General features: G+C 46.5%; 1 protein-coding gene across 1 annotated transcript in view; it reads left to right on the top strand.

Annotated features, from left to right (window-relative positions):
• Positions 1-1,080: 1,080 nt before the first annotated feature.
• Positions 1,081-24,419, top strand: part of ZFHX4 (zinc finger homeobox 4) — a 296,146-nt gene continuing 272,807 nt past the window's right edge. Inside the window, exon 1 of the mRNA XM_063923968.1 lies at positions 1,081-1,121. The gene's annotated coding sequence lies outside the window, so the exon portion shown is untranslated. The remainder of the gene's footprint in view (positions 1,122-24,419) is intronic.

Below are 24,419 nucleotides of genomic sequence, written 5' to 3'. Positions count from 1 at the left end.
CTTCTCTTTTTTACCCTGATTCTGAAGCAGGACTGCAGGGGAGAGTCAGGGAGCCGTCCTTTCAGCGGAACTGTGAGGGAAAATGGCGCTTGTGTGCTGAGGAGATAGGCTCCGCCCCTTCACGACGTCCTTATCTCCCGCTTTTTTGTGTAAAAATGGCAGGGGTTAAAATACATCCATATAGCCCAGGAGCTATATGTGATGTATTCTTTTGCCACCTAAGGTATTATCATTTATATTGCGTCTCAGGGCGCTCCCCCCCAAGCGCCCTGCACCCTCAGTGACCGGAGTGTGAAGTGTGCTGAGAGCAATGGCGCACAGCTGCGGTGCTGTGCGCTACCTTAGTCTGAAGACAGGATTGTCTTCTGCCGCCGATTTCACCGGACCTCTTCGTCTCTTCTGGCTCTGTAAGGGGGACGGCGGCGCGGCTCCGGTGACCCATCCAGGCTGTACCTGTGATCGTCCCTCTGGAGCTAATGTCCAGTAGCCTAAGAAGCCCAATCCACTCTGCACGCAGGTGAGTTCGCTTCTTCTCCCCTTAGTCCCACGATGCAGTGAGCCTGTTGCCAGCAGGACTCACTGAAAATAAAAAACCTAACTTAAACTTTTATTCTAAGCAGCTCAGGAGAGCCACCTAGCCTGCACCCTTCTCGTTCGGGCACAAAAATCTAACTGGAGGAGGGTCATAGGGGGAGGAGCCAGTGCACACCACCTGATCCTAAAGCTTTTATTCTTGTGCCCTGTCTCCTGCGGAGCCGCTATTCCCCATGGTCCTTACGGAGTCCCAGCATCCACTAGGACGTCAGAGAAATATATATGTCCCCGCTGTCCCCACACTGGCCAGCACTCACCCCTCCACTGGCTGGCTGCCGTGATCGGAGCAGAGCTCCGATCAGGCAGAGTTTAGAAACGGCACCCTGATCACTGATGCAGCTGCTCTGTGTGGCTGGCTGGGCTGTGTGCACTGTGCAGCACTTCCTCCTACTGCTAGCCTTGTCCTGTGCATGACATCACAGAGGGGGCGGGATCAGCACTCGGCACTGCTGCTGCGGTGCTGCTGTCATGTGAGAGAGACAGGAAGAGCCCAAGTAAGAGAGAGAAGAGAGATGCAGTAAAGAAAGGTATGAGAGAGAAAGAGTAAATATGGAATGTGGGCAAGGAATGAGGGGATGAAAAGGGTAAAGCACATTAGACAGTAAAAGGGTGATCAAGGTGCTGTATGTTAGAGAGAAAAGAGGGCAAGTGAAATACTCATTCTGTGTGAGAGAATAGAAATGAAGGTGAGATACAGTACAGAAAAGAAAGAAAGTATAAAACCTAATGGGAAAGGTGAGGCTTCAGAGAGCAAAGATAGTAACGAAAAGGGGGCACAGGGACCTGTGTACATTATGATATAGAGGGATGGGGGACCCACATGTGGTGTGATATAGAGGACGGGGACCTGCACACAGTGTGATATATAGGGATGGCGACCTGCGCGCAATATGATATAGAGGGACGGTGACCTGTGACGGTGTGATATAGAGGGACGGGGACATGTGGCGGTGTGATATAGAGGGACAGGGACCTGTGACGGTGTGATATAGAGGGACGGGGACATGTGGCGGTGTGATATAGAGGGACGGGGACCTGTGACGGTGTGATATAGAGGGACAGGGACCTGTGACGGTGTGATATAGAGCGACAGGGACCTGCTTGTGATATGATATAGTGGGTACGTGCAGTATGATACAGAGGGACGGCTACCTTCTTGCGATATGATATAGAGGGATGGGGACCTGCACACGATGCGATATTGAGGGACGACGACCTACGTGCAATATGATATAGAGGGACGGGGACCTGTGACGGTGTGATATAGAGGGACGGGGACCTGTGACGGTGTGATATAGAGGGACGGGAACCTGTGACGGTGTGATATAGAGGGACAGGGACCTGTGACGGTGTGATATAGAGGGACAGGGACCTGCTTGTGATATGATATAGTGGGTACGTGCGGTATGATACTGAGGGACGGCTACCTTCTTGCGATATGATACAGAGGGATGGGGACCTGCACACGATGTGATATTGAGGGACGACGACCTACGTGCAATATGATATAGAGGGACGGGGACCTGTGAAGGTGTGATATAGAGGGACGGGGACCTGTGACGGTGTGATATAGAGGGACGGGGACCTGTGACGGTGTGATATAGAGGGACAGGGACCTGTAACGGTGTGATATAGAGGGACAGGGACCCGCTTGTGATATGATATAGTGGGTACGTGCGGTATGATACAGAGGGACGGCTACCTTCTTGTGATATGATATAGAGGGATGGGGACCTGTGACGGTATGATATAGAGGGACGGCTACCTTCTTGCGATATGATATAGGGGGATGGGGACCTGGACACGATGTGATATTGAGGGACGACGACCTACGTGCAATATGATATAGAGGGACGGGGACCCACGTGCAGTCTGATATTGAGAGACGGGAACCCGTGCACAGTGTGATATAGAGGGACAGCTACCTGCGTGCGATATTATATAGAGGGATATGGACCTGCGCACGGTGTAAAATAAAGTTACGGGAACCAGCAAATGGTGTAATATACAGGGATATGGACCTGCTTGCGTGTAATATAGAGAGATGGAGACCTGCTTGTGGTGTAATATAGAGTTATGGGGACCTGCAGGTGGTGTAATATAGAGGGATAGGGACCTGAGTGTGGTTTTATATAGTATGAATACACAGTATGAGAGAGTGGAAAGAAAAAATATAGGACCTGGTTACGTGTAATATAGAGAGATGGAGACCTGCGCGTGGTGTAATATAGAGGTATGGGGACCTGCAGGTGGTGTAATATATAGGGATAGGGACCTGCGTGTGGTTTAATATACTATGAATATACAGTATGAGAGAGTGGAAAGAAAAAATATAGGACTTGAAGAAGCAAAAAATAAAAAGAGAAGTGGAGACAGTAAAGGATGAAGAGTTAAGAAGCGGGATGTGCTGCTGTCAGTGAGGCGGGGATGTGCTGCTGTCAGTGAGGCGTGGATATGCTGCTGTCAGTGAGGCAGGGATGTGCTGCTGTCAGTGAGGCGGGGATGTGCTGCTGTCAGTGAGGTGGGGATGTGCTGCGGTCAGTGAGGCGGGGATGTGCTGCTGTCAGTGAGGCAGGAATCGGCTGCTGTCAGTGAGGCGGGGATGTGCTGCTGTCAGTGAGGAGGTAAGGGGGATCATTCCGAGTTGGTCGCTCACTAGCAGTTTTTCGCTGCCGTGAAAACGCCAAGCCGCCGCCCTCTGGGAGTGTATATTAGCTTTGCAATAGTGCGATCGCTTCCATCGCAGAACGACTACAAAAAAAGTGTGCAGTTTTAGAGTAGCTCCAGACCTACTCAGCGCTTGCGATCACTTCAGACCATTCAGTTCCGGATTTGACGTCACAAACACGCCCTGCGTTTTTTCCTGGCACGCCTGCGTTTTTTCGAACACTCCCTGAAAACGGTCAGTTGACACCCAGAAACGCCCCCTTCATGTCAATCACTTTGCGGCAGCCATTGCGACTAAAAAGCATCGCTAGACCCTGTGTGAAACTACATCGGCCGTTGTGAAAGTACGTCGCACGTGCGCATTGCGCCGCATACGCATGCGCAGAAGTTCCATTTTTTTGCATCATCGCTACGCAGCGAACATTTTCAGCTAGCGATCAACTCGGAATGACCTCCAATGTCTCTATGAATCATATAATAATAATAATAATAATAATAATAATAATAATTATTATTATTATTATTATTATACTATACACTTTGGATTTTGTGTCTCCATAGGTGGTATTACATGATTATAATTGTGGTAAATACAATTATGAGATTGTTCACCAAAAGATGTGCCTGCTACAATGTCAGTTCAGGCTTTTTTATACTTTAAAAGAAGCTTTTTTGCACTTTAATATATGTTTTTGCACTTGTTGTTATGTATTCAGTGGGTCCCGTGGCGTCACTACCGGGGTGGCAGAATGAGCATTTTGTCCCCCCATGGGGAAAGGTTTGTTGGTTCTGCCACCCGAAAGTATGTTTTGAAAGGGCATAGTATGGCAGACCCCTGATGAAGATGGTAGCACACCGAAACAGCTGTTGGGAGAGGATCTGGCTGTGTACGTCTGCCATAGTCTATGCCTTGATATTGCTGATAAATATACATTGAAAATGACTTGATTTGATGTATTTGCTTGCCCACAAGTAAATATTGTGAATACACTTGGATGCAGAATCTGGAATGCTGGTCTCTGCTTGCTCATTGGCCATTCTTGGAGCTGAGGAAGTACCTGTTTGTTCACTCATTACCCTGCACCCAATTATTTATAAGAAACTGTGTGTGATTTATTCTCTATATCTATGGGTTGGGTATGATGTACCAGCGGCCGGGATGCCGGCCATCAGTATACCGTCAGCGGCATCTCATGCGCCAGTATGTCGGCAGCGTGGCGAGCGCAAAGAGTCCCTTGCGAGCTCGCCATAGGTTCTATGCCCACTCTATGGGCCTAATTCTGAGTTGATCGCAGCAGCAATTTTGTTAGCAGTTGGGCAAAACCATGTGCACTGCAGGAGGGACAGATATAACATGTGCAGAGAGAGTTAAATTTGGGTGGGGTGTATTCAAACTGAAATCTAAAATGGAGTGTAAAAATAAAGCAGCCAGTATTTGCCCTGCACAGAAACAAAATAACCCACCCAAATCTAACTCTCTCTGCAAATGTTATATCTGCCCCCCCTGCAGTGCACATGGTTTTGCCCAATTGCTAACAAACTTGCTGCTGCGATCAACTCAGAATTACCCCCTATGGGTCGTCGTGGACACCCATGAGTGGGATGGAATAGCCCCTTTTAGCCGGCATTGTCAGCGATTGGGATTTCGGCACCGATATCATAACTGCCAGGATCCCGACCACCGGCAAAGTAACTACATCCCATATATGTATATATATATATATATATATATATATATATATATATATATTAAAAATAAATTAATTAATTTAAAAAAAAGGTAAAAAAATAATAATAATTAAAAAAAAAAAAAAATATATATATATATAAATATATATATATATTAGAGATGAGCGGGTTCAGTTCTCAGAGAACTGAACCCCCCAAACCTAGGGGATCCGGGGCCATCCAAGCCACAGCTCTGATGTCCCTGCCTGCCCCGGATCCCCAATCGAGACAAAACCTCAGGATTCCACTGTCGGTTCCTGAGGGTTTGCCCTTGGATGCTGGTCTCCATAGTAACCTATGGAAGGCCACTGATTGGCTGAGAGAGCTGTCTGTCACGGCTCTCAGCCAATCAGTGTGTCCCCATAGGCTATAATGGCCCCAAGAAGGATGCCCCCACAGCGCTAATAGCGCCGCCGCCCGCACTGCCGACACCGCTGCCCACACTGCCAATCCCGCCGCTCCCGCACTGTGACACCGCCACCCGCACTGCCGACACTCCCGCACTGCAGACACTGGCGGTACCCCTGCACTGAGGACACCTCCAGCACTCCCGCATTGCCGACACTGCTGGCACACCTGCAATGAGGACTATGCCAGCACTCCTGCACTGAGGACACCTCCAGCACTCCGGCAATTGCAGACACTGCAGGCATTCCTGCAGTGCCGATACTTCTGGCACCACCACACTGAAACACCGCTGACAACCCCGCACTGAGGACCCTCTGTCACAGTAAGTGCACTATTGGTGTATCTAACCTGCACTGTATCTGACCTGCACTGTAACCCATGCTGTATCTGACCTGCACTGTAACCCATGCTGTATCTGAACAACACTGTATCCGACCCACATTGTATTTGACCTGCACTGAAACCCGTGCTGTATCCGACCTACACTGCACCCGACCCGCATTGTATTCGAGCCGCACTGTATCCAATCAACACTGTATTTGACCTGCACTGTATCCAGCCCACGCTGTATCCCACCCACACTGAGTCTGACCTGCGCTGTATCTAACCCACACTGTATTTGATCCGCACTGTAACCTGCACTTTATCCGGCCCACGCTGTATCTGACCCACAATATATACAACTCACAATGTGAGTATCTGTATCTGACCTGCACTTTATCTCGCACTGTATCCGATGCGCACTGTATCTGACCTTGCACTGTATCCAACCATCACTATATGCAACACACACTGTATCCAACCTGCACTGTAACCTACACTGTATCCAACCCACACACTGTATCCAATCCACACTGTGACCTGTACTGTATCTTGCACTGTATCCGACATTGCGCTGTAGCCAACGCGAACTATATCCAACCCTCACTCCGACCTGCACTGTATCCGACTTGCATTGTGTGCGATCTGCACTATATACAACCCGCAATGAACTCCATCTACAATGTATCCGACCTGCCTTGTATCCACCTGCACTACATCTGAACCACACTGTAACCTGAATTGTACCCGACCCGCTTTGTATCCAACCTGCACTGTGTCTGACCCGCACTGTATCTGACCAGTACTGTAACCTGGTCAATATTTAACTGTGTGTCCCAAAGCATTCTGCACTGTCCTACGCAGGTACAGAATGCTGTTTTTTTGTGATTAGAGAGAATTTGGGGAGCTGCTCAACAAAATGGCTGATTGGGGCTTTACATAGGCACAGGGTGCCAGCCATCAGTGACCCAGGGCCCCCAGGAGGGAGGTACAGACTGGGCACTGAGAATAGGCATGTGCTGGGGGGCATGTGCACTTGTGTAGGGGGCGTCAATGTCCACTGTTGCCATTTTACACGTGGTTTAGGGTTGTTGTTTTTTTATTTGCTGTTTGATAACTACTTCAGAGCAATGATATTGTACACACGATTCTGACGAAATTTCTGTGTTGGATTGTTTCTATTGGTTTGATGGTTATTGTTAAAACAGTACTAATTTGTAAAACATTTTTAAACAGAAATAACTGCCGTGTGCTTGTGTCGGTGCTCTGTTGCTTAGTTTAGCCAGCCAGGCTTTGGCCTATGTTGGTGAACAATATTGTGAGGTGTGAGGTGGTCAAAATTGACTGGAATTGAGTGGAGATTAATGTTATTGAGGTTAATAATACCGTAGGATCAAAATTACCCCCAAATTCTGTGATTTTAGCTGTTTTTATGTTTTTTTTTAAATCATCCAGATCCAAAACCAAAACACGAAAGGATGGATTTGGCAAAACCAACCCAAAACCAAAACACGAGCGGGGAATTAGAACCAAAACACAAAACACGAAAAGTGCCAACCGCACATCTCTACATATATATATATATATATATATATATATATTTGTACATATACAGTATACAAATATTCATGTCCCTTTTGTAGTATTTATATAGCAAGCACCACTATGGCATGGTAAACAGCATTATGGGCCTGATTCTATATTTGACCAGTGGCAATGTTGCATGCAGTAGAGAGATGTTTTCTGGTGGAGTTGCACGACACATAAATCCTGATCGTGTTCGTACAGAGGTGTAGTACAGATTAATAGGCCCTACACACTGGGCGATATCACTCAAAGATATGAACGATCTTGTTCATTAATGAACCAGATACCGTTCGTATCTTTGAGTGTGGAGGCACCAGCGATGAACGATGTGCAGCCCCGCGCTCGTTCATCGCTGGTGCCCCATCGGCTGTGCATGCAGGCCAATATGGACGATCGCATCCATATTTGCCTGCACTTCTATGGAGCCGTGTGACGGGGGAGTGAAGTAACTTCACTCCCCCCATCACTGCCCCCCCGCCGCCGGGTCGCCCGTCAGCCGTATCCGCCGTCGGGCAGCTCTGCGGCGGATCGTTAAATGTGTAGGGCCCTTTACACACACAAAGATGTGCATAGAAAATGTATTGGTCATTCCTGTTGTGTTACAGGGTGTTGGCTAATCAGATGCAGGTGTAGCGCAGTATGGGAATTTTGCGGTCTTGTTGCTGAAAGTGGCTTGGTGCAGAGACGCTGAATCGCTAACATTGGAGGCCATACTCAGATGGATGATCTGCACCTAGCAGAAGGTGCAACCGAAGGTGACAGCTTTGTAGTGGCAGACCCAACTGACACAAAAGAAGCAAAGAAGACTCCATCAGTTCTAGCTTAACAGACCCCACCCCCTTCAAAGACCCCACCTCCATAAAGGCTGCTTCCAGAATTTTCCCGGGCTGGTTTTCCATCCCAATCCGCCCCTGTTATAATATATATATATATATATATATATATATATATATATAATAAAGATGCACAGAACTTCAGTGTACAGTATTTAGAAAGACACCTGTGTGTTTATTAGGCTGAGAGTTTTAGGCATAGCTTTACCCTTTAGCAATCTTTATCGAGCACATACTGTAAGTAAGATAAAATATCACAACTGTAGAATGCGTTTGCATTGCTTATGCATATGAAGCAGTGTACATGTTTATGGTGAAGACTAATGTAAAGGTGAGAGCTGTATACTGTCACTCTGGCCTGATACAATCTGAATTGTGACGCCTGTGGAAATTGCATGTTATGTGTCTGCACTGCTGACAGTCTGCATTTTAAGTAAGTGTCCATTCTGGACATCCTAAATGCATTATACACTGTTGTCTGAAAGGGGATGGAATGGAAGACTAGTGACCCTCCCCCGTACATATATTCCAGCCTTAACATCTGCCACTTCACTTAGAGATCTGCTGTTCAGCTGGGATGAATTTGGGTGAATGCTCCTTACAAAGGGTTCAAGTTGATACTGGCATTCGCCATTCAGTTACAGGAAAATCTAGCAAACATGATGATGTGACTTCTATATGTACACTGTGTGCTTGATTGTTGCATGAAGTGACTATTCTTTGTGTGTGTGTGTGTGTTTCAATCTCCTATTAGCATTTAGAAAGTGCATGTTTACAGAGTGGATTATTGCTAAAAAGCAGGAGCATAATGCAGACAACAGAAATCATGACCAAAAAAAGAAAAGTATAAAGCAAAGATGTGCGCAGACCCCTGTGTTTTGGTATTGGTTCTAATTCATAATCATGTTTTGGTTTTGGCAAAACAACCCTCAAGTGTTTTGGTTTCAGATTTCCGTTTGGTTTAAAATTGATAATAATCGATAATCATTGATAAAAATTAATAAAAATTGACAAAAAGATAGCGAAAATAATGTAATTTTTGCAATCCAAAACCCAAAAGTCAGATATAAAATCCAAATTCCGAACCGCAAGACGATTCAAACCGGACTTGGTTCTGATCGGATCTCCTGCGGGATGCGGACCAGGTTTCAGTTCGCTTTGTTCCACAAAGTTCAGTTGGATTCAGATTTTTGGAACCAACCCGCACATCTCTTGTATACAGTTCCTTTGTTCCATATATCTTCACTTTAAAGCCTTATAAATGTGTTTTGCATGCATTTTTAACAATTGTTAATTGTGCATAAATAGGTCTGATGCTAAAATTCATTAGTGTTCACTAGCAAGGCGTTCTGCTGACATCATGTTTATGTAACTACTTGAACAATTTATTTATGTTTGACTCTTAAATACTGTATATTGTGAAGCCTACAGTGATCTCTGAAAAGCTGGTAAAAACATATCAAATGCTTTTAGGTTTCACGTGCGTCTATCCCTGCAAGTCATGGGGATTTATGTGAATGTGCTAGCTAGCTCGCCCAGATTTATTCTTCAAGTTCCCTTTTTGTGGAAAATATTTTTTAATCTATATTTCATTGTAAAAAAAGAAGAAGCTATTTTTATATATATTTTTTTCTGTAGGGGTCATCGGTAGGCAACGGTTGCTAGCCAAAACTATGATAAAAATACCCTATAGATTATTAACACGGGGGCAGGACCCTCTGACCTCTTTGTCTATATGTTATTACCCAGCCTTGTTTTATTATGTTCCCAACTGTAAAGCGCAATGGAATATACTGACATTATTTAAATAAATAATCAGATTTGTTTAATAAACATACAGTAGACTAAAGGCCCCCATCCACTAGTCAGATTTGGGCAGTTTTCTTCAGATTTCAATGCATCTGACCGTCATATCTGAAGAAAAGTGTCACATTGGATGGCTCTTCAGATCCAATGCTCACTCCCGTGTCAGATATGTCTGAACTACAGATCTCTGAGGCTGCCCCAACTATTTATCTGAATCTGAAGAAAACAGGTGCACATCGGATTGTTTTTTTTACTTCAGATGTATCTGATCAGATTCATCTGAAGCGTCACTTGACTGGCATCTCCCTGACCACTCACACCCACCAAGAGGGGGAACAGCGGCAGCAGCAGCATCAGATCAATCACATGTAGCATGTGTGGATCAGATATATCTGATGCGATCTTGCACATGATATATTGCATCAGATATATCTGAAGTGAATGTAATGAAAATTAAAGCCAGGGTCTGATCCGATTCCCGGGACGCTCCCGGGAGAGTTCAAGAGAAATCTGATGCTATCTGCAGTTCAGACAAGTCTGAGTAGTGGATGGCCACCTTAAGTATTCAAAATATTGCCTATTAAATTAAATGTAGCTTATAAGCATTATATTGTGGTGTAGTGTGGTGGCTATATGTACATAGCTGTGAAATATGTTGACACACACATACATTGTACTTTTATTTATTTATTTATTATTTATTACCAGTTATTTATATAGCGCACACATATTCCGCAGCGCTTTACAGAGAATATTTTGGCCATTCACATCAGTCCCTGCCCCAGTGGAGCTTACAATCTATATTCCCTATCACATGTACGCACAGACACATTCACGCTAGGGTTAATTTTGTTGGGAGCCAATTAACCTGCCAGTATATTTTTGGGATTGTGGGAGGAAACCGGAGTACCCGGAGGAAACCCACGCAAGTACGGGGAGAATATACAAACTCCGCACAGTTAGGGCCATGGTGGGAATTGAACCCATGACCTCAGTGCTGTGATTATTATTATTGCTCTTATTACTATGTTTAATATATCAGAAGATAAATATGCAAACAGCTGGGGGCCATATCTGATCCATATTGCCCTAAACACATTACAGTAGACACAGGGCCGGATTAAGGTCTGTGGGGGCCCCTGACAACAAATTTGTTGGGGCCCCCACACACTGTCCTCACAACTGCAAAAAAAACATTGGAGTAGGAGTACAGCATTTACCTGTCTCCTCTCCGTCCTCCTCGGCAGCTGAGCTGTTCCTTTACTGCTGCTGCCGCCGAGGAGCTTCACTCACAGCAGTGTGAAGTCTCGTGAGATAATGTCAAATCTCGCGAGACTTCACAGTGTTGTGTGGGGGCCCCGGGACACTTGTGTGGGGGCCCCGGGACGACCGCCCCTTCCGCCCCACCGTTTATCCGGCTCTGAGTAGACATACTGTACACAAAGCTCAAAATAAATTCTGAAAAGGTTAAAAACAAGCACAAATCTATCAGTCACAATAATGCTTGGAAATCCTAATATTTGAATGTGCTGTATACTGTAGCATACAAATAAATAAATAAAACTACAGCAAACAATGTTAGTTTTCTTTTGGCTTTTTTCCTATCTTATAAGAGAGATTAGACAGCCTCCACGGTTATTAATATTGTTTAATCGTTATCTTAAAGCTAAGTAACCTCACCAAGAGCACATGTGCTTATTTAAAAAGGGCAGAGGGGTCAAACAAACAGGGTGGAAAGTCCAATTTGCATTACTAATTTATGTAACTAACTGGAATCAGTAATTTTGAGACATTTGTATCTTATATATTACTTAAACTATTGTGCATATTTAATTAGTTGCTGTTCACAAAACGACTCCGAAAAAATCACAGATATACAGTATGTGTCATTGATTGTCTTCTGATATTGTGTTGTGTCTCTATAAAATCTCTCAAGCACTATTTAAGTGTTCAGTATTAGAGGGGTTAACGTAAAACAGTGCGGGATTTAATAGATTCTAAAGCATTTATATCTACCTAATTTTCCTTAGATAATCACGGTGGAATTACTGTTTTAAGGAGATTAGTACTAGAGAATTAAACAGTGAAACACATGTTTGTTATGTTCATTGTTTTTTCCAGATACTACTGTAGCTACACTAAAATCCCATAATATCAGTGGCACAGTATATGTCAACAGTCTATATTTGAGGCTTTATATATTACTTTTCTAAACATTCCAGTGAGGGATATTAAAAAAAGGAAAGGAAAACAAAGGGATATTAAAAGGGATATTAAACAAGCGAATATTAATTTTATTCTTTCAACATATTGCTTTGATATTAAAAAATGAGAAAACAATAACTGTTTTGCCTTCAGAGGGGAATTGTCTCCTTCTGTAGTAAAGGGAACTTCTACGTGTGACGTATATTGTTAAAAGAAAAATAGAAAGAATAAACTGTATTAAGCATGTCGTGAACCAGTCGGTGCTTACATTTACATGTTCACCATCCTCGAGGCTCTTCTTGAGCGTATTGCTGTCTGTCAGATGTACGTGTTTCTGGGGTCTTCCAAATGGGATGCAGCATCTTTGGTGCATGATATTTTGTCCTGTTACTCATGCTGCTGGGATTGGACTATGTCTGGGGGAAGAGGTGGCATAACCAGGCTTGGACTGGCCCACAGGGATACAGGGGAAACCACTGGTGGGCCCCACTGCCTGGGGGCCCATCTCCTGCTCTAAGGATCAGGTTCTAGACTGTGCACTTGAATTATGCATTATACATATAGTATGTTATCTTATACTGGACTATGGTGTATTTTCTACAGTGCATTGCTGTTATTAATCTGGTACATTATCATGCATGCAGCATCTGAATTACTGTATATATTTATGTAGGGGCCCAGACGTTGCACTCTCTAATGGTTAGTCAAACTAATGAGGTGGCAGGCCACACCCCTCAGCAGACTGACCACACCCCTAAACATGGGTTCCTACCACTGCATTCCCCCGGTGGGCCCTACATGCCTCAGTCCGACACTGGGCATAACTGGATAACCTACCACAATATGCTATAACTTATGCGTTAGTCAGAAATCCTTTTTCCTATGTCAAAGAACTTAAACGTTGTCCATTTGATCATTTATAGCAGTGATTTACTCGTGGACTGGGACATATTTGAGAGTCTATAGACAGTACATTAACAACTGAATGTGCCACAAGAATTCAGGCACAGTAATTAGAAAAATCTACTTGAAATAATTGAAATAGAGATGATATGTGAACTTGACTTTCATTTAAACCAAAAGAAACAGTCAAATATTCCTAATTTTTATGTATTTATTTGTGAATATATTAACATTAGTGTGTAAGATGTGCCTGCATCAAGAAAGGTAAGAAGTGCTTGATTTTAACCACATAAATCTACTGGGTTAGTGGTCAGTAGACCAAGATCTAACACTTGTGTGTAGTTAATACCCCTTTTCCACTAGCTTTTTCCAACACGGGTAAATGCGCGGGGCGCGCATTTACCCGTGTTTTTCCCAAGTGGAAACGGGTCCCCCGGCATATTCCCGGATCAAGTGATCCGGGAATCCTATCCGACTAGCTGTCTAGTGTGAACGGGAGCTGTTTCGAGGCGACACGGCTCCCGTTCACAGTGCATAGAGAAGGCGGCGCTGGGAGATCATGTGATCTCCAAGCGCCGCCCCTGCCGCGTCACTAGCGCGTCACCAACCCGGCAATTGCCGGGTTGGTGAGCGCTGTCTGCAGGGGGCTGTAGCACGGGTCGCAGCCGTGTCAGGCGACACGGCTGCGACCCGTGCTACACTAGTGGAAAAGGGGTATAAGTGGTAGGTGATCTGCCATGCTTACAGGTGCTCCCTTACTGTCACTGGCATTTTCAGAGCTGTTAACAGATGGCTTTGTTATGTGCACCCACGTGACGTGTTGTGGCTTGCACATTGAAAAACAGTATATGTAAAAGTAAAATACCTAGACCATTATTGAAACACATCTTGTTTCTCCACTTACACCCTTCAGCAACCAGGCAGTTGTGACTTAGGGGGACATGTACTAAGCAGTGATAAAAGTGGATAAGTGAGCCAATGAAGACGCTGCCCATGGCAACCAATCAGCATTGACATAACATTTATAATTTGCATATTATAAAAATATACAGAGCAGCTGATTGGTTGACATGGGCAATTTCTCCACTTTTATCACTGCTTAGTAAATATCTTCCTTAACTCCTTCACGTCCAAAGGGTTTTGACCCCTACATGACAAGCCCAATGTTTGTTTTTATGGTTTGGCAATCTTGCAGTTTTTTCTTGTACAACTTTTTGCTACTTACTATGCGAGTACATTTTAGATTGTTATTTAGATTTTTCCATGATCATTTCCATAGTTAATTTACCAAACCTAGATGTTTACGCAACAAGTTAAGTTCTTCTCTCTGTAGACGTAGCAAAGACTTTAGACAAGTGGCCGTCTTGCTGTAGATCTTGAGGTGCTTCCTGTCGCGCACTGGATCTTAGGGCACCATTACTGCATATGGCAGTGTGCCCTTTGGTCCTGCAGGTCGCACTACATCTCTCAGTACTCACTTACACATAGAAACATAGAATTTGACGGCAGATAAAAACCACTTGGCCCATCTAGTCTGCACCTTTTTTATTCTTTAGGTAACCTCATGGCTAATACATATGGCTGGCATTCTCTCCCAGCAGTTCCTGTGGTTCTGGATCTTCGGCGCCACCATGTTGATGTGATATCACCCAGACGTCCGACCATTCATAGTACAGCAGAAGGCACTTTATTTAAAGCAGAAAGTCCTTGCAGTACAATGCCAGTACAACTACTTTTTCAGAGACATAGCACTTGGCTACAGGTACCTGCTTTGTATCATGCATTTCAGTTCCTATATGAGTGTTGCTACTCTGGAGATTCTTCTAACCTGCATCAGTGTTTCTAAACTGGAGATTCTGCTAACCTGCAGCAGTGTTCCTACAATTGAGATTCTGCTAAGCTGCATCTGTGTTCCTATAACTGAGATTTTGAAAATCTGCACCAGTGTTCCTACAGTGAATATCCTGAAAACCTGCATCAGTCTTCTTACACTGATTATCCTGAAATTCTGCATTAGTTTTACTACACTGAATATCATGAAAATCTGCATCAAGGTTCCTACACTGATTATCCTGAAAACCTGCACCAGTATTCCTACACCGATTATCATGGAAACCAGCTCCTGTCTTCAAGTGCCGTCATACGGGCAATCCCATATACCTGTATTCAGCTCCAGTGTCTACACCTTGGTTAATTACTCACTCTAGCTGCATTCCAGTCATGGTGTTATCAGCAATCCACATTCTTGCCCTCTGCTAGTCCGCATGAGGAACAGTATCTTTAGTCCATCAAGGTTCTGTAACTTACCAATATGTCCAGTTATCCTAAAGGGTCGATAACTGAGTATCAGTACTCCTAGTGTTGTTACACTTTTTCTGCCAGTACACTGGTTTAGTTTAGTCTAGCATACTGAGTCAGTGACACCACTATTCCAGGTGGACCTTTTCGTGTGTCATTAGCAGGGGAGTTTGGATACCTCGAGTTGCTGGTGATAGACTAGCAGTTGGCCCCCATCTAGGCCTTGTGTTGTTGATGATGGGCTGGCAATTGGCCCCCATCTAGGTATGCGGCGGGATGTAATGGAGTCTGAAATTGCCAGAGGTGCGGAATACTGGCCAATCTTGGATTTTTTTTTAAAGGGACAACCGCTTACAAGGCATAGTTTTGCCTTGTGTTTGCCCCTTTAAAAAAAAGTCAGAGCTCGCCAGATGTTCGAGATGCCGGCCAATCATGCAATCCGTTACATCCCGCCAACTGAGTTGTTGGCAATGGACTTGAAGTTGCCCGCCATCTAGGTATTGAGTTGTTGGCAGTGGGCTGACAGTTGGCCCCCATCTAGGTATTGAGTTGTTGGCAATGGGATAACAGTTTGCCCCATCTACACCTTTTATTTTATTATTTGGGCAAGCTAGCGATACTGTGTGTAGGGACATTCTTTCTTCACCACCATACATTTTGCCTCCTTTTCATAAATAAATAAATAAAGCTGGCCATTTTCATTGTAATTCCTCTATTCACCTCTTGTAGAAATATAAGCTATCATCAGCCAATAGTAAGTTTACAAACCATTTTGCAAAAACATTTATTTTCTTGCATACAGGGAAAATACTGACCAAATTTGTATGTACTGTAGAGAATAAAAACTGGCCAGCTTATTTTTTTTTTTAAACACATTTTATTGGATGGATCATGAAATAAGTACAATGATAACATAACAGAACACCCGAACATCTTGGGTGCTTAAAGAACAGATGTAATTACAGTAAATTGTTACAACAACAGAGTAGATCCTTTTTTTTTTTTTTTGTGTTTTCCCATGTTTAGAGATTCAAGTCAAGGCATAAGAGGTGGGAAACTCTCGGCAACAGAGTGGCCTTCCGTCATGGAGAGTCAGCAGAGGAAATGAGAGGAAGAGAGTGCTCAGATAGCGAGCAGGAGGGGACAGGAAAGCATAGGAGGCTGGGCACCTCCGGTTGAAGAGAAGAGAGGGGGGGGTAGAGAGAGGGTGAGGGGGTGGAGGGGTAGCCTTCGGGGGCAGGAGGTGAATAGGACCTTGGCATGCCGTGTCAGGTTATAAATGGAGAGGGAGCCTGTTGTAGGATTAGCCACGGGGACCATACTTTATCAAATCGCTTCGAAGTGTTACGAATGACTGCGGTCATGTATTCCATTTTGTGGACATACCATATCCGAGAAATTATCACCGGCATTGGTGAGGGGGTCGGGTTCTTCCAGTCTGTGGCAATTTGGCATGTCATTGCCGAAACTATATGTCGGAATAGTTTGTTTTGGAGTCTATTGAGGGTGGGAAGAGTCATGGGGAGCAAAAAGTATTGGGGGTCGGGGGGGATGGAGGTGTCAAATAGGCGCAAAAGCAAAGTGATGAGTTCACCCCATATTTTGTAAATTTTGGGGCAAGCCCACCACATGTGTAAGAACGAACCAATGTCTGTACAGCCCCTCCAGCATCCAGCATCCATCTGGGGTGCCGTGGAACATAGTGTGCAGATGGGAAGGGACATAGTACCATCGGTAGAGTAATTTATAGATATTTTCTTTAATTCTCACACATATGGAGCTGGAAGCCGCGTTGTCCCATATATCTACCCAGTCCTCATTGTCTATAGTAAATCCCAGTTCCTTTTCCCATGCTGATTCGTGAGGGGCCCGGGATGTTGTGGGGAGGTCGTCCAGGAGGGCGTAAATATCTGATATGAGGCCTTTAGTGTTGGTGCGTTTCCAGCTAATGTATTCGAAGGGGGATAGATGTCTGTGGAGAAGGGTAGTGGTAATGGTGGAGTGGAAATGTCTAATTTGCAGAAGTCCGATGAGGGGATTACTGTTCCTTCACGGATATCTGCGAATTGTGGGAAAGTAGCTGTGGAGGTGATATCATTAACATATAGTATACCACTCGAGCGCCAAGATGTATGCGTGGCTCCACTCATACCTGGCGGAAAGGCTGGGTTGTGAAATAACGGAATTAGCGGGGACGGGTATGGGGCCAAGCTGAACCGTCTATTTGTCAGGTCCCAAGTCGCGAGGGAGCGACTTACTACAGGGTGCAATAGGGCCGCGCGGGGACGCCGGTTCCGGTGGAGCCACAATAGAGAGGATAGCGTGGCTAGGCCCGTCTCCTCCGCCTCTATCCCCACCCAGACCTTCCGTGTCCCGCCCTCGTTGCACCATTGTGCACATTGAGCGAGTTGCGCGGCATAAAAGTATTTCTTAAAGTCCGGGATACCCAGGCCGCCGCCTCTGGAGGGGCGTTGGAGCAGTTTAAGTCTGACTCGGGGACGTTTATGATTCCAAATAAAAAGGGAGGATTGGCGTTGTAGGGTCTTGAAGACGTAGGTAGGGACGTAAATCGGGAGGGTCTGAAATAAGTACAGGAGTCGGGGGAGCATGCTCATCTTGACGGAGTTAATTCTGCCTATCCATGATATAAAATAACTGGACCAATCCACCAAGTCCTCCTTAATTGTCTGTAGTAAACGGGGATAATTTGCTTGGAAAAGTTGGTGGTGATGGTGGGTCAGGTACACACCAAGGTATTTAATTTTCTTGGTATGCCAGTTACAGGGGAGGGTAGATTGAAGGTCTTGTTTAAGAGCTGCCGGGATATAAAAGTTGAGGACCTCTGTTTTGTTCACATTTATTTTATAGCCAGAAAGCTGTGAGTATGAATTAATCTCGGATAGAAGAGCGGGGAAAGATTGGGCTGGGTCAGTGAGGGAAATCAGGACGTCGTCGGCATATAACGCTATCTTGTGTTCGGAAAGGCCTGTGGATATTCCATGGATAGTACTGTTATTGCGGATCCTTGCTGCTAGGGGCTCCATGACTAGTGCAAAGATTAAAGGGGAGAGGGGGCATCCCTGCCTGGTACCATTGGTGATTCCAAAACTGGAGGAGGAGACACCGTTAACCATAACCTGGGCCGACGGGGAGCGGTAGAGTACTTTGATTCCCTCTAGAAAGTTTCCGGAGAATCCCATTTTGTCAAGGACTGCAAAGGCAAAAGACCACGATATGCGGTCGAAGGCCTTCTCCGTGTCGAGAGCCAAAATGAGAGAGGGAAGTTTCCGTTTTTGGATTGAGTATATTAGATCTATTGCCCTTCTGGTGTTATCAGACGCCTGGCGTCCAGTGATGAAGCCGACCTGGTCCGGGTGGACCAGGCCGGGCATCAAGGGACCCAGACGGTTAGCTAGTATTTTCGCGTATATCTTCAAGTCAACATTCAGTAATGAGATTGGTCTGTAGTTTAAGCAGCTAGTCGGGTCTTTGTCAGGCTTTGGGATTACCACTATGTCGGCCCGGGTCGTCTCCGGCAGGAAGGAGGCTCCCTCGAGGATACCGTTAAATAGGGAGGCTAGGTGTGGTGCCAGTTCCTTCGCGAAGAGTTTATAATATTGGGCTGTGAAACCATCCGGCCCTGGAGCGGCCGACGAGCGCATAGATCGTATGGCGGCTATTGTCTCCTCCTCCGAGATTCGACTATTAAGGGCTTCTAATTGATTGTCAGATAGGGTTGGGAGGGGGGTATCAGATAAATATGAGCTCACTCCCCCAGATCCGTCAGGAGACAGCAGGGGCGGGTCAGGTAGGTTATAAAGGGAGCTATAAAACAGGCGAAAATCATCAGCCATCAGTTCAGGGTCATATGTATAGGTTCCCCTTTGTGACGAGTACAATTTATCTATTGCGCCCAGCGCCTGCTTACGACGAAGTTTGTTGGCTAGTAGGGTATCTATTTTATCCATTTTGTCGTAAAAGCGTTGTTGCAGTTTCCGAAGAATTAGTGCCGCACGGTTGGATAGGAGAGTGTTGAGTTGTCCTCGGAGGGAGTCTATCTGAGTGAGTAAAGAGGGGTCGGGGGATACTTTATGTTTGGACAGTAAGGTGGCTATTTCTGATTCAAGGGAGGCTATCTCCTGTGCAGATTTTTTCTTAATTGCCGACGATTTTGCTAACAAGGTGCCGCGAATCGTAGCTTTGTGGGCTTCCCAAAGGATATTAAATGGGATGTCGGGAGACATATTTTCGGTGAAATAGTGTGTGATCGCTAGTCCAGTTTCCTCTAGTGCAGAGGGGTGTTGTAGAAGCGAGTCGTTAAGACGCCATTTGTATTTCCTATGAGGCGCTCGGTATATATCTATGAGGAGGTAGACCCCAGCGTGGTCCATCCAGGTCAGTGGTGTAATGCCCGTATCCGAAATCAATGGCACTAGGGCAGAGGAGATGTGGATCATGTCAATCCTGGAGTAGTGTTGATGTGGAGCTGAGAAGTGCGTAAAATCTTTGATGTGGGGGTGTTGGGAACGCCAAGTGTCACAGAGACCGTGGAGTTTCATGGTGGCGGTAAGTGTGCGGGAAGCCCGGGGGAGAGTCGTTATAGAAGCGTGAGGCGGAGGACTGGATCTATCTAGCAAGGGGTCAATTATGGTATTAAAGTCGCCACCCATGATAATGCTTCCCTGTGCTTCTCGTGATAGGCGTTTAGAGAGAGAATCAAAAAACAAAGATTGGTCTTGGTTGGGGGCATAGACGGAGACCAAAGTGAGAGCCTTAGAACGGAGGGTGCCCATTACCATAAGGAACCGTCCATCTGGGTCTATCACTGTCCTGGTATGGATAAACGGGATATTACGATGAACTAAGATGGCCACACCCCGTTTTTTACAGTCTGCTGAGGCAAAATAGGACTGGGAGAACCATTTGCCCTTAAGCCGGGTGTGGGGACCGGTGAGGTGTGTTTCCTGCAGGAATGCTATGTCAACTTTCTCACGTCTGCAAGCACTCAGGAACACGGTACGCTTCCTAGGGGAGTTCAGGCCATTTACATTGACCGAAAATATTTTAAGAGACATGATTATTTTACGTGGGGGAGTATGGCGTGTTGCCAGGTATAGTCCAGCAAGGTACAATTTGTGCCAGGCGAAGGCCACCCCTCTGGGCCAAGCGAGAGGAGGAGCGGGAAGGTCGAGCAGAGGCCACAAGAAAAGAGAGAAAAGGAAGAACATAGAGAAGAAGAAGAAATACCCCAAACGGGGAAACATCCCTGAGGTTGTGGGTCCCATTCAGGGGCCGCACGGAAAAAGCATCGAATAAGTAACATTATAAACAACAGTAAGGGATTATGGGGGGGTAACTGAGCTACCATGTGAGAGGGTGTGAGTCACCCGGGCCACAAGGGCTGAGAATGGCTATAACCATTTTACATTTATAGCAGACATAATATAATATAGGACTCTGAGAACTGTGTCCAGACAACAAAAATGCAAACATAAAAACAAATATAGGGAGGGGGAGGGGAGGGGAGAGGGGGGGGGGGAATTTGGCAAGAGAGAAGGGGAAAAAAAAAAAAAAAGGGGGGGGGGGGTGCAGGAGAGGGAGTGGGGGGGGGGGAATACCACAGGGGTGCAAACAGTCATAACTTGATTATAACAGCATTAACCGAGGATAGTTACGATACTGGTATTTGAGCTGAGGTCGAATTCTCCACTGCTCTCACTCGTTTCGAGTCGTGGAGGCGTTGCTTCGTCAGTTCGTGCACTATACACATCGGGGGGGTTTCCCCAGGTCAGGGAGGATCCTTGTCCACATTGCGCTGTCGGGTCACCCGTGTCCAGTCAGGAAGAGGGGGCTGAGGGTGTGGCGGTTTAGATGATGAAGCCGCCATGTCATCTTCAGCTGATGCTGGGAGGAGATCTAGCTTTGCCAGCAATTCCTGTCCTTGGGTTAGGGTCTTGACCGAGTGAACAGAGTTATTAACCGAAACGTGTAAGTAGAAGGGGAATCCCCATCTGTATCTGATCTGGTGTTGTCGCAGGATCCGGGTGACCGGCTGGAGGTCTCGCCGTTTTTGGATAGTGGAGGGTGCCAGGTCCTGAAAGATCTGCAGCTGCGTGCCTTTAAACAGGATCTCCGATGAATCTCGAACGGAGGACAGAATTTTCTCCTTCGAGCGGAAGTAATGGAAACGGACAATAACATCCCTGGGTGGTTGGGCGGGAGATGGTTTTGCCCGGAGTGCTCTATGTGCCCTATCGCAGAGGCATTCTTCGACCGTAAGGTCCGGCACCAAGTGTGTGAAGAATTCTCTCAAGAATATTGGTAGCGATGGGCCGAGGACCGATTCTGGAACGCCGCGTATGCGCAGATTATTTCTACGCGAGCGATTTTCTTGGTCCTCTTGTCGCTCCTTGAGGGTCTCCATTTCCTCGTGCAATCTAGCGAGTTCACTGTCAATGCGGTGTTGGGAGCGGCAGAGATCGTCTGTCTTTGTTTCCAATGCGTCCGTCCGGTTACCGAGATCTGTAAGGTCCGATTTAAATTCAGCTATAGCGTTCGAGAGTTCCTGCTTGAACGCGGACTGCACTCCCTCCAGTAGGCTCGACATGACCGCCTGTATCTGGGGATCGATACCCGTTTCCGACAAACACGGAGAGGGGGGGGGAGCTTGCGGCCATGGTGGGGTTCTGTGGGCCCTTAGTCTTTGAGCCAAAGAAGTTAGTCGGAGCTTGCGTTGCTTTTTTGTTTTTGGACATAGTGGTATGTATCAAAAAAGGAGGGTAGGAGTGGGGGTAAAAAAGAAAAAGGAAAGAGAAATTATTGATGGGAGGACACAGGCCAAAGTCCGTTTAATGAGCAAGTAATCCGGTCAGATCCGATCCTCCAACCGCGGGGCTGGGGGTAGGGTGCCCGAGTGTTATATATGGAGTCCAACCATTTAGCTATGGCACATGTAATATATTATTATTTTGCGTTAAATCATCTTGCGAGTCATCTTAAGGATAGGTCTGGGATGTACGGATCCGAGTGTCATAACGCTGAGACCGCGTCTTTTCCAGGCGCCAACTCCGTTGTCGGGGCAGGTCGCAGTCCAACCCCTTATTCAGTGGCCCGGGCACTCATGGTTGGTATTAAAGCACTTCCATGGCCGTCGCCAGTGCCGGCGGTGGTGTAAACAGAATCTGGACTCCTGCTGAGGTGAGGAGTGTGTGGTTTAGTGCGGCTTTTCTTTACCCTGGCTGGGTGCCAGAAAGTAAAATGGCGACTCTGGGCTCCTGTCGTGGGCTTCTGTGGAGCAGGGGTGCAAATAAGAAATAGGTGCTGTGGCGACAGCAGGTACTCACAATATTCCAGGATGGCTGGGTGCTGAAAGCAATGCAGCCTTTTTTGGCTGTGCTGTAGAGACTTCTAGGGCTGCAGGTGTGCACAGCCTTTTCCAGTTAAAGCTCCAGGATTCCAATATGGCCGCCGCAGCATTTATAGAGCTGCTTCTCTCCTCTCTTTCACCCCCTGTGGGGCTGCCTGTGGCACAGAGGCTCCCTGGAGATGTTGTGGGGCGTCCAGCCACGCATATAGGGAAGATCCGGGGTCTCGGGGAGCCCGTCGCGGCCGCGCTCCGCTCCCGGAGCTCACGGCCGGGTCGTCCCCGAACTCTAGGCCCCGGATGTAGGGCGCGTAATAGGCCGCGGCGGCCGGAGGTAGCAGGGGGGCCGCAGGCCCGTTTCAGTAGCCGCACAGCTCCGCCGGAGGGATCCACAGAGGGGATAAGGCCACCGTAGGCCGTTACCAACGGTCCGGAAGGGGGGAGATGAGAGTCCCGAGTCCCGCGGACGGCTCCGGAGCCCAGCCCCGCGACATGCCGAAATCGAGGCCCCGGCTTCACGGGAGGGGGAAGGCCGCAATCCGCAAGGGCAGCCAAGGCCGCCCTCCGACTCCGCAGCACGTTTCCCCTGGCCGGGTTGATGTGAGCAGAGGCAGTGGGGTAAGTGCAGGGGACACCAGGGCACCAAAAGGGGTATTTTTAGGGTTTATATCGGCCAGTTAACAGGAGCCCATAGGAAATGCCTCCTCTCCCATTGCCAGCCAGGCCACGCCCTGGCCAGCTTATTTTTACATGGATATTTAGAAGAGAACATACCACTTCCTAACTTTATTGGAAAGATGTATCAAACCTGCTAAAAAGTGGAGAAGTGGACAAGTGGAGAATAGAATGTACTTGATAAATGATATGATTGATTGCTATGGGCTACTTCTCAACTTGTCTACTTCTTCATTCTTTAGAAGGTTTAATACATTTTCCCCTTAATGTCTCTACACATTGTAAAGCAGCCCCACCTTCAGTGCAACATGGTTTTGCCAAAGTGCAATAGCCCAATAAGCACAGAAGGGCAAGCATGAAACATTCTATTAATTTATTTTTGTGTCCAGCTCCTTTCCCTCTCCCTCACTATGCTCTGCTTGCCTCCTGTTATGGTGTTCTGCTCCTTTCTCTCTCCTCACTTTTCTTAGCATCCTTCCTGCTCACAGTACTCAGCTCTTTTCTCTCTCCCACACTATACTCAGCTTCCCTTCTGTTAATGGTGCTCAGCCCCTTTCCCGCTCCCTCATGGTGCTTAGCTCCTTTCCCTCTCCCTCACTATGCTCGGCTTCCCTCCTGCTCATTATGCTCAGCTCCTTCCCCTCACGGTGCTCAGCTCCCCTCCTGCTCATGGTGCTCAGCTCCTTTCCCTCTCCCTCATGGTGCTCAGCTTTTTTCCCTCTCCCTCACTATGCTCTGCTCCATTCCCTCTCCCTCACTATGCTCAGCTCCCCTCCTGCTTACAGTTCTCAACTCCTTTCCCTCTCCCTCACTATGCTCAGTTCTTTTCATTCTCCCTTAGTATGCCACAGTGCTCAGCTCCTTTCCCTCTCCTTCATGGTGCTCAGCTCCATTCCCTCTCCCTCACAGTGCTCAGCTCCCCTCCTGCTTACAGTTCTCAACTCCTTTCCCTCTCCCTCACTATGCTCAGCTCTTTTTCCTCTCCCTCACTATGCCACAGTGCTCAGCTCCTTTCCCTCTCCCTTACAGTG

Source organism: Pseudophryne corroboree, chromosome 5 (genome assembly GCF_028390025.1).
Source record: "Pseudophryne corroboree isolate aPseCor3 chromosome 5, aPseCor3.hap2, whole genome shotgun sequence".
In the NCBI taxonomy this organism is placed as follows: Eukaryota; Metazoa; Chordata; class Amphibia; order Anura; family Myobatrachidae; genus Pseudophryne; species Pseudophryne corroboree.
This window is presented reverse-complemented; position numbering and strand designations above follow the sequence as displayed.